The sequence below is a fragment of the Haliotis cracherodii genome, unplaced genomic scaffold (genome assembly GCF_022045235.1).
Source record: "Haliotis cracherodii isolate W230 unplaced genomic scaffold, xgHalCrac1.p SCAF_17, whole genome shotgun sequence".
In the NCBI taxonomy this organism is placed as follows: domain Eukaryota; kingdom Metazoa; phylum Mollusca; class Gastropoda; order Lepetellida; family Haliotidae; genus Haliotis; species Haliotis cracherodii.
Window position 1 is genome coordinate 2,774,724 of NW_027266272.1, and position 10,572 is coordinate 2,785,295.

General features: G+C 37.9%; 1 protein-coding gene across 1 annotated transcript in view; it reads right to left on the minus strand.

The window, feature by feature from the left end:
- The window catches only part of LOC139464829 (dnaJ homolog subfamily B member 6-like), a 68,387-nt gene extending 61,482 nt beyond the window's left edge, over positions 1-6,905 (minus strand). The window contains exon 1 of the mRNA XM_071246354.1: positions 6,837-6,905. The gene's annotated coding sequence lies outside the window, so the exon portion shown is untranslated. The remainder of the gene's footprint in view (positions 1-6,836) is intronic.
- Between the last annotated feature and the right edge of the window lie 3,667 nt (positions 6,906-10,572).

Genomic DNA, 10,572 nt, shown 5'->3' on the forward strand with positions numbered 1-10,572 from the left:
CTGTCAACGGACAAAAGTTGCTATGTATTTACACTTAAATATACATTTAACGTAGGTAATAAATAAAATACTACACTCATTCTCGTTAGATACCATTTTTACGAAACTCATGAACTATCTATGGTATCTGATGAGAATGAGAGTAGTATTCTCTATGCATAACATATTAATATTTAACAAACCGTGACAAATAATTTATGTTTTTATTGTTTCACTGAATAAAACAAATAATACATCAACTTGATATTGATTTGTGAATTAATATCCATATTCGTTACCCTATATTCATGATTATGAATCATATTCGCCTCATAGTGTATTCGTTTAATCCCTAATATAAACAAATGTTAACAGAATATATCTTTTTTAGAGAAATCATTATTGTCAATTAAAAATAAAAAATGTATTGAAATAATCATGTCATAAGTTTTTAAATATCAATACACCGTGACCCCCCTAACGATGAGAGCCATAATTACAAAACAACCTGTGACATTAATCACAAGTCCTGAGCCAGTGTCAAGAAAAATTCTGTTCGGTCAAGTATGTTCAGTTAGCAATAGTCTAATAGCATCAATATCTACAGCAAATGCAGCTTATACTTTGTTTGGGTAGGCCGACAGACTGCAACATATGAGGACCATCAATTTCACATTAATACAGGTCTCTTGCACATGTGTTTCTGACACCAGGATGAACGGTTTCACAGGCAACGGATTACCTGGCCCAATAGGTATTCACACAGCAATCTAAACTCTGGAAAGTGGGGATGTTTTACCTCAGTACACCTTGCACAAAGACAGTGCAATTACTGCTCTCACACCTATATGTTACACACAGGTATTTACTGCTGCTGCTGAGAAAGGTTAGAGTGGGTTCCTCTGCCAGGTCACAGTGACCTGGTACTGTCAACATTAACTAATTCAAGGGTGGGGTAGCAAAGCTCAGTCTCAAAAAGCATGTCGAGCGATTCTAAACCTACCAGACTAAATTCTGTGATCTTATGATGATTGTGTCCACTTTTCTATACTCATGATTTACTCAACACTGAGTGCAATTAGCCCTGTATCTTCAACATTGTATTGATAGGACTATGAGTAAGATGACTAAAACATATTTTTTGAGTTTTCACATCACTTTCTTATCCTGCTTGTAATAACCTTAATGGTTTTATTATTCAGTCTTAAACATGCTCAAGAAGACAATGTTTGCATTTTAATTCCATTTTATATTGCTATTAATTACCTTTCATTTGTGTCAAATATTATGCATAATCATGTTCAACATACTAACACACACCAAACATGCTCAACCTGATCAGTGAAAAAAAAAACTAAGACAATGATAACGAATATATGTGTCAGACAACACGACCAAGTAATGTGAAGTTCGGTAGGTAGGTTCTGACTGTTACTGTCATTCCAACCACAAAAATTAAAATGAGCAGGGACTATCTTTTATGGTCAAACATAAATTTGGGGCACATATGGAAATTTATGAAACATAATTGGCAAAAACCCAAACCTTTTTAGCAAGAACTATTTTGCAGTGTTGGGGAAAAAGAAAGGCTTTTTTTTATTGTGGTCTTAACAAAAGAACCCTGCCTATTGTACCATACATGACTTCTTGAATGACATGTGATTGTGTCTCCATGATATCATTAATAGATGTATATTTCATCAGTTTGTCCATTGGTATGATTAGGGTATGTTAAAATTATGTGAAATTTGTCAAAACTTTTAGACTTATTTGACTGTACCTGGACAACTTCTTGAAATTTCTTCCTGTCCTTCAGCCTAACCATCCCGCGCAATTCCTGAAAGAATGTGGGCACCTTTCCAAACCTGGGTTAGATCTGAACAGTTGCCAGAAATGTACCTCGAGGTAGATTCCAGAAACTCCAGATTATACCTCCGGGCCTATAGATGGCAGGGTAATAAACCTCATGGGGTCTTTGGGACACTGAGTTTTATTGATATACTACTTGACTCAAGGAAGGCCAAATTTTTCCACTGTTACTATGGTTAACACTAACATGTTTTGGGTTATGAAAACAGTCAGAGCATGGTGAGCGAGTATGGTTTCGAAAAAAATTTCAAAATATCACAGTGAGGTGAGGCCAAATGGGGTTTAACGTCGCGTCCAAGATTGTGTATGTGTGTGTGTGTGGCTGCTTGTACTAGTCTGGACTGATGCCGATTTATAGTGCTATCTCACTGAGATACCATGTCGTAGTTTAACATGAATACCCCACTCAGACACAGTATACTGACTCTGAGCCGACCAGTCCTTGTTTTAGCCCCTTAATGCCGAGCGCCAGACAGGGTAACAACAAACACCATCTTTTAATGTCTTTTGGTATGACGCGGCTGGGGATCGAACCCCGGACCTTCCGCTCTCCGGGCAGACGCGCTACTATTAGACCATGGAGGCGGTCCAAAATATCAGAGTGGGAGACACAAGAAATGGACTTTATACATTGATACCCATGCTCCTTCCCAGCGTGTGACAACTCTGTTACCTTCCTGGTACCTACACAATTGAAATACACTGATCACAACTAACATTAGTCTGACTTTGAAAGCAAAGATAAGTGAGCACCCCTAAAGAAAAATAAACAAGCATGACAAAGTTTAGTTGTACACATCACATCACAATTTGAGTGAGTGAGTTGGGTTTAACGTCGCTTCTAACAGTCATTCCAGTTATATAACGGCGTGTCAGGTTAATGAAGGAGTAAAGCATGAAGTGATGCAGGTCTCAGACGTTTACGACTCTGTTGAAACCCAGGAGCATGGGTATGATGCTGACAAACCTAGAAACATAAACGGGGCAGACCGGGATTCGAACCCACAATCATAGGTTACTGGCGTGCCCAAGGGATGCAACTCTGCACAGCAAATCGCGGAGCCTTAGATGATTGGGCCACCCGTGCCCCCCATCACAATTTGAAACACAAAAGATACGACATCACAGTTGGATATAGAAAAGGCCAAACTTTTAAACTCTCCATTGTCCAACTTCAGATATACTCTCCTAGTCAATGTCTATAGTGTATTGCCACACATACTTTGAATCAGTGTTCTCGCAGGTTTTGGAAAGTGCTGGTGCACTGGCAACTCTAAACATTACCAGTCCCCCCTAATTTTTGTCAGTCCCAACTTTCAGGAAGAGAGAGAGAGAGAGAGAAAGAAGAAACAGTCCATCCCTATGATGACACTGGCTGGTAAGGTTACCATGGTTACTGCTGTGGTGCGATACACAGCCTCCTCACAAACTGGACAGGTATTTCACACCTGCAGTAACGAGACAAACACTTGCTCCCTTTGCTGAGCTTACTTCATTTCATTAAAGGTTGCTGTGCTATATCCCCGACAGGTCTTGATGCAATCATCCTAAATAATGATCAAACATGTCATCTGTGCAGGAAGCTTATTAAATCTCTTGCAACAGCTTGTCAGTCAATAACATAAGCATCGCAATCCACAGAAAACCATATACACTGGATTTATTTTTGGACCTAATTTTAAGTTTTACAGTCATAAGTTCTTGTGATTACGATTTTCTTTTCTCTTTGAACGAGACTGACATCCTGAATAAGTTTACTGTGCGCAGTAAGTAGGTAATAGCCCAAAATGAATCTATTAGCCATGTGAACATAAAGTTGTCTTTTGACATAATCTTCAATATACTTGTACAGGGTTAGACACAGCCACTTGTCTGCTAGTCTGAGTCCAGTTGTTTAAACTTGTCTTATCCCCAAATCTAGTTATTTTACACCAACCCCTTGCCCAAAATGAGCTGCGGACTGGCTAGCTATCACCAATGGTTTTAACCGTGGTCACATGTTAATATATGGACTTGGGCTGTTACGATTCACTCGCATATTCCGCGAATCAAACCGTATACATTCATGAATTAAATTTGTTATTGATGGCCACTGGAATCGAATTTTTATGAAAAAGCAATCAGGGGCATTTCATACTCTGTACCTAAAAACATCCATAAAAACATATGATATGCATAGATCTCTTTAAAGACAACACTCTTATAATCTTTAATTTGACTGTAATGTGGTCAGCGGTCATTGTTGCATTTGAGCAGATACTAGTTCCTGGATAAGTGCAGTATATAAATGAATAATATATATAATAAAGAAATCATGTCAAATAATTTATGTTGCTATTGCTTCACTGAATATAACAAATAATACATCAACTGCCTACTTGATATTCGTATTCCTTACCCTATATTCGTGATATGAATCGTATTTGCCTCACAGTGTATTTGTTGCATCCCTAATATGAACGAATGTTAACTGAATGTAAAACATTTTACTTGGCACAAAGAGAACAACTGCAGTCAGCAAGGTGAGTACAGGTACAATTTGGTCAAACCAGTCTCACTACGCATGTCTAGTTAGACCAGTCCAGCCATGGTTAAGATAGTACAGATAAGTAATGTAGATAAGTAGTGTAAACAAGCCATGGGCCAACAGACCATGAAGTACTTAGCACAGATAGTAGGCATGCTGAGATGCTGGCTGAGCGAGAGGAAACCGCAGGTACACAATGTACATCAGCGCTACAGATAAGCTGCGTATTTGCGTAAAATACCCCCCAAAACTATTCAAAACCAAATTACTTTCAATTAACATGCGTACAGAAACGCATGCAATGAATGGAAAACTCAATTGTTTGAAAACATCACACGTAAATACCCAATGAAGCTTTTTCAGCATGCATATAACGATGCTAATTTCCGAAACACAATTATAAGCTAATTTACTTTCCGAGTCAAACCTATATTTAGAACCGTTATATACATCTAAAACATTATTTCATTTTTTTTTAATTCTCAAAATGTTTACTCAATAGAAGAACCCAATAGAGTGATGAATAGATGAGATAGACAATATTGGTTACCCAATGAAAAATGTAATAACCCAATCAAAATAGAAACCCGAGAGTAAAAACTCAATTGCTCAAAACGTTATCTGGAGCTCTGATACATGATGGAGTGACCTGAAACATTACCATCTTCAGATACAGCATCCTCAGTTATCCAGGGTATTTTTATATGTCTCCATTCTATTATGACCCATGTGGGCTTTAAGCTACCTCATCCCTAGAGAGTCTGAAGCTGGGCTGGCAGTCACATGAATTACAGGTCCAAGCCTAATTTTACTGGTTAAAAACGGTAATTACAGGTGAAAGGGAACACTATTTGAATAATCACGATAATGGTAGTTACCGCAACTCTGCTTTTTTTTTTAAACTAGTTAATGTACACATCATTTAAAAATACTACTGACTATGTTTGAGAAAGAAGTACTTTGCTAATTAATTAGCTTCCACAGCGCTGTTTCAATCAGAACAGGTTATTGTGATTTGAAACCTCTAATTGACAAATCAATTATTTTCCATATTTATGGTACAAGATGTTCATATCCCTGGTAATACACTGAAGATTCTGGCAGCTCCATATTCATGGTAATACTGAGAGTACAGTGCAATGCCAAAAGTATTCGCGGAAATGTAATTCAACTGACGTTGTGCATCAAATACTCACCGGAAGCTGCCGTGCAACCCCTAACACTGCACTTAGTCTGCTTTACTAGTGACGTCATAATTATTGTTGTCTGCATGTAGCTTTTCCAGCAGACACACCACGGATGTGTTTTCATAACAGAAGATGGACAATAGGTTGTCACTGGAATTGTCTAATATTATGTGATAATTTAAGATGAGATTTTCGAATTAGCAATTGCACAGCAGACGAATCTGGGAGCTCTATATCCCTTGAAAATACCTTGAAAAGGGTAGATTCTGGGAGCTCTATACTCTTGAAAATACCTTGAAGTGGGTGGATTCTGGGAGCTCTATACACCTTGAAAATACACTGAAGTGGGTAAATTCTTGAAGCTCTATACTCTTGACAATACCTTGAAATGGGTGGATTCTGGGAGCTCTATACCCCTTGAAAATACCTTAAAGTGGGTAGATTCTGGAAGCTCTATACCCCTTGAAAAAACCTTGAAGTGGGTACATTCTGGAAGCTCTATACACCTTGAAAATACCTTGAAGTGGGTAGATTCTGGAAGCTCTATACCCCTTGAAAATACCTTGAAGTGGGTAGATTCTGGGCGCTCTATACACCTTGAAAATACCTTGAAGGGGGTAGACCCCATATACATGACAATCCTGTTTATACTTTGCAGGGCTTTGATTATGGAAGTCCTATACATTCTCTCTGTGGGCTTTTAGTGAATGGCAAGGGCAGAGGGAACAAGACATTGAAATGTAGATGTGGGAGCCACAGGTTTTCTTGTGTTATATATGTAAGCAGAGGTAATTATTGGTAGAGGGTTTGGATAGAAAATACTTCTCAAAAGGTTCATTATTTTCAAAACATTTGTCCGTGCAATGTACTAAACATCACCATCATGACCAGCTGACGACCTGTGTGTATTGTCTTTTAGACCATATCACTGTCAGACAGTGTGTCTAGGGTCACATTGTCAACAAAGGAATTATTTCTTTAAAAAGTAATGTTTTAGTAGGAATACGTAATCTAAATTAAAATAAATGCAGTACTAAAACGAAACGAGACATCGGAATAAGGAGTTAGATCTGCACTAGGCCTAATTTCAGATCCAACACAAAGTGGCTGTAACGGCCTTGTGGAGTCGTCACCACTGAAAACTGCAAGACGGCCCGTTTCGTTGTGGCACATTTTAAACAAAATGGGATTATCGTGAAGCGTGGGTGGAGCAGATTAACAAAGACATTACCTTACAACGTTAATCCTTAAACGATTAGCGATCCATAACTCACCTAACGATAATAGATCCTTTTGACACAATATGGACTGACCTCCTGTTTCTATTTATAAACACAAGCATGATCTCGCTCTCGCGAGAATCTTTCACAATTACGCATTATGTTGTTGCGGGACAAAACAGACCATTGTTGTGGATCATAAATAACAACAAGAACAATTATCTTTCTGAACATAGTATTATAAAAGTACTAATACTTATTGCGTATGACGGGTTTCCATGACTACAAACAATACGGACTCAACTGGATTCGCTTATCACATGCGCAAGGCATAGTGCGCAATAGTATTACACGTGATATGGCCACCATGAACATCTTCCAAGCGTCCAGGGGTGGGTGAAATGCTTTAGACCGATTGGATAAAATGATTCGACGTCTGTTGCGTTTTATGATGTTTTAGTCCATCCCGATTCCATGAAAATTGGCATCTATTTTTCACAATATGTTTTGACGGACGGGACCTAACCCCCCCAAAAAAGTACTAGAATCTGTACTTTACTAAGAAAGTGTTATCCCAAATATAACATTAGTTACATTTGTCCACTTTCTAAATGGCATTGTGTATTCATTTCTTTTTTTTTATGTTAAAGTAAAGATTCGATGGATGATTTTGTTCTTTGTTCAAATGATGAAGAAAATGATATAACTTGCCTTGAGTTTTGCAATGTGACTAAAATCTGTAAGAATTACACCATCCAATGTTGAACACACCACAACCTCTAGTGATGCAGAAAGAACACAATAAAATCCATTTAATATCGAACACACATCCGTTAATCACGTTTTCGACCACGTTAATGGCCCTGAAAGTTTTCCATCCGACAAAATAAAATTACCCGATTCCCTAATGTTTCATAGAGTAACTAAAATAAACCGATCCTATTTTCATTTATATTATTTTAGGAGGTGCCATCTGAATACATCCAGTCTTTCACAGTGCACGTCTGTAGAGGACCAATTTGACTAGCCGGACCAATTTTTCTAATCAATATTAAAAAATCTCGCAACGTTTTCATAAATATTATTTTATTATATATAATGATAAACAGCGATTAAATACGCTATCTGAGAGTCTCTGATTTAAACAAGCCACAGCATGCTGAAAGCAAAGTGACCAATCCATAATGGCGGATATCGTAGCCCGAACATTAAAATGTTGCATTGTTAAACGGAAACGAAATTGACATTGAATAAATCATGCAAGGCAGTTACAAATCCTGTGTTTGCTTTCAGATTCGAAGTTTGAAAGTAAACATATGAGGTCATTCTTCCAGGAACATTCATGTCAAGTTTGTGTGTCTTTTAATAAAATTTGTTTCCAAACAAAGTATATTGTATTAAATGAAGATATGTCAAACTTTTCTTCTTTTTCTCTTATGCTATTTGTTGCTTCCAATATGATATTTATTGCCATTTTTTAACATATATTATGTAAGAAAAATAATAATAATGTCATGAGATATTTTAGCACAAGTATAAAGTGGGCCGTTACACACGTCTAGTGCTGTGGTAATACAGAATGGCCGATTTGACTGACATTACACATTTTATGATTTATGCTCTGGATCCCCACCCTCGTTTGAAGTCCAACTTGTTGCCATGGATTCAGAAACGCAAAAAAAATTCCTGAATAGCACAAGGCTCCAGTTCAGTATTATTATGCCTGATGTGCATACAAATTTGCATGAATGTATGTATGTATGTATGTATGTATGTATGTATGTATGTATGTATGTGGGAGCCAGGTTTTTGGGGTAGAGTCATGTTTTTGTTCTTCATTTTTAGTGATAGTTCTTATCCCATTGCCGTAGATAAAAGACACCTCGAGGCAGTTACCAAGCCTATATTTTCCCCTCTTCCACGTTTTGAAGATGTTGTAGGCGACATTCCTCTGATATTTTTAGTGTGCTTGATTGTGCTAGTGGCTTTTGGCAAATCCATTCAGATACAAAACACAAGTCGGCCTTTGTTACACCCGTTTTGGAATTGCCTCCCCTTTGGCCTAAAAATACACCTATACCCCATTTCTGCAACCTGTTTCAGAGACAATAAAATGGAATTGGCGTTACAAACTAATTTATATATGTAGTCGACATAATATTTTCTAAAACGTTTTTGGAACATTTGAATCTCCTCAAGGCAGTATTCCTAAAGATCAAAGAAGCAGGACTCACTCTTAAACCAGGTAATTGTAAATCTGCGACAAAACAAGTCACCTAATAAGGGCACATCTTCAGCAAAGATGGCATCCATGTCGATTCTTCAAAAATGTATTCAGTCACACAGATCCCATCCTTTAAATTCTGTCCATGACTTGTGTCATTTCTTAGATTTGACCTCGTATAGTCACTGATTAGTAACGAACCAACCCGTGAAGATCCGAGGTAGAATAGGTCTTCAGCAACCCATACTTGCCGTAAAAGGTGACTATGCTTGTCGTAAAAGGCGACTAACGGGATCGGGTGGTCAGACTCGCTGACTTGGTTGATGCTTGTCATCTATCCCAATTGCGTGGATCGATGATCATGATATCAATCACTGGATTGTCTGGTGCAGACTCTATTATTTACAGACCGCCGTCATATAGCTGGAATATTGCTGAGTGCGGCGTAAAACAGCAAACCAAACCAAAAAAGTAGCGAATCTCTTTGGTATCACCTCCCCTCTATACAACCTTCTGAAAAAAAAGATGCGTCTTTCGAATGGTCTAACAATTGCCAACAGGCATTCGAATAGCTAAAGCAAGCCTTTACAAGAGCCCCCATCCTTGCATATCCCCACCAAAGCAAACCTTTCATCCTCACAACTGATGCATATCAAACTGCAATAGGGTACATTTTATACCAGCTTGATTCTCTTGGCGTAACTCGTAATCATGTTGCTAATTCATCTGTCTCTCTGTCTCTGTCTCTCGGTCACGTTCTCTCTCTCTCTCTCTCTCTCTCTCTCTCTCTCTCTCTCTCTCTCTCTCTCTCTCTCTCTCTCTTGTATTTTTTCCATGTAAGGGTATACGATGCTTAATTGCCATTTCCCATCACAGTCAACAACTGCTATGGCCTCTTGAAATGGAAGATTTTAAATGATTATTAACAAAGTAGGGTTACATGCGAACTGTCTCTCGTGGTCATGTCTCTCTGTCAAAGATTTGGCTTTGCTAACGAAATACTCTGTATTGATGAGAATGGCCATATTGTGGCCGAGACTTTTTATTGAGGCTGAGTTATTGTTTTCGAAGCAGATGGAGTTTTATATTTACTCAAAATTATTAGCTGTGTTTTTTTCGTTATCACAATAAAATAAATGGACATATTGGTCCCTCAAATAATGGAACAGGGTACGCTCACCTTTTCGCGAACACCTGGTGTCATCACTACTTGATAGTGATTCATAAACACATGCTCATGATATAGTCGGAATCGTACACTCGACTCTGTTTAAGCAGTGATTTCTATTGGATATGGAAACGTTTTTGTCGCTTTCTTTAGAGTTTCTTGATTTTTTTGAAGACATTAAAAAGGTTCTTTATGTAATGTTGGATATAAGTAGTATTTTGGGCGTGTATATAAACTCCTGAGATTGCCATAACACACAAATGGTATTCATCCTCTATGTATCTTTGTTTGCATACAAGACATACTCTATCTGATGTTACTTCATTAACATATCTACCAGTTCCACTTCGATGCTGGCGTGAAGAACATCTACGTTGATCTTATGCAGCACGGAATTC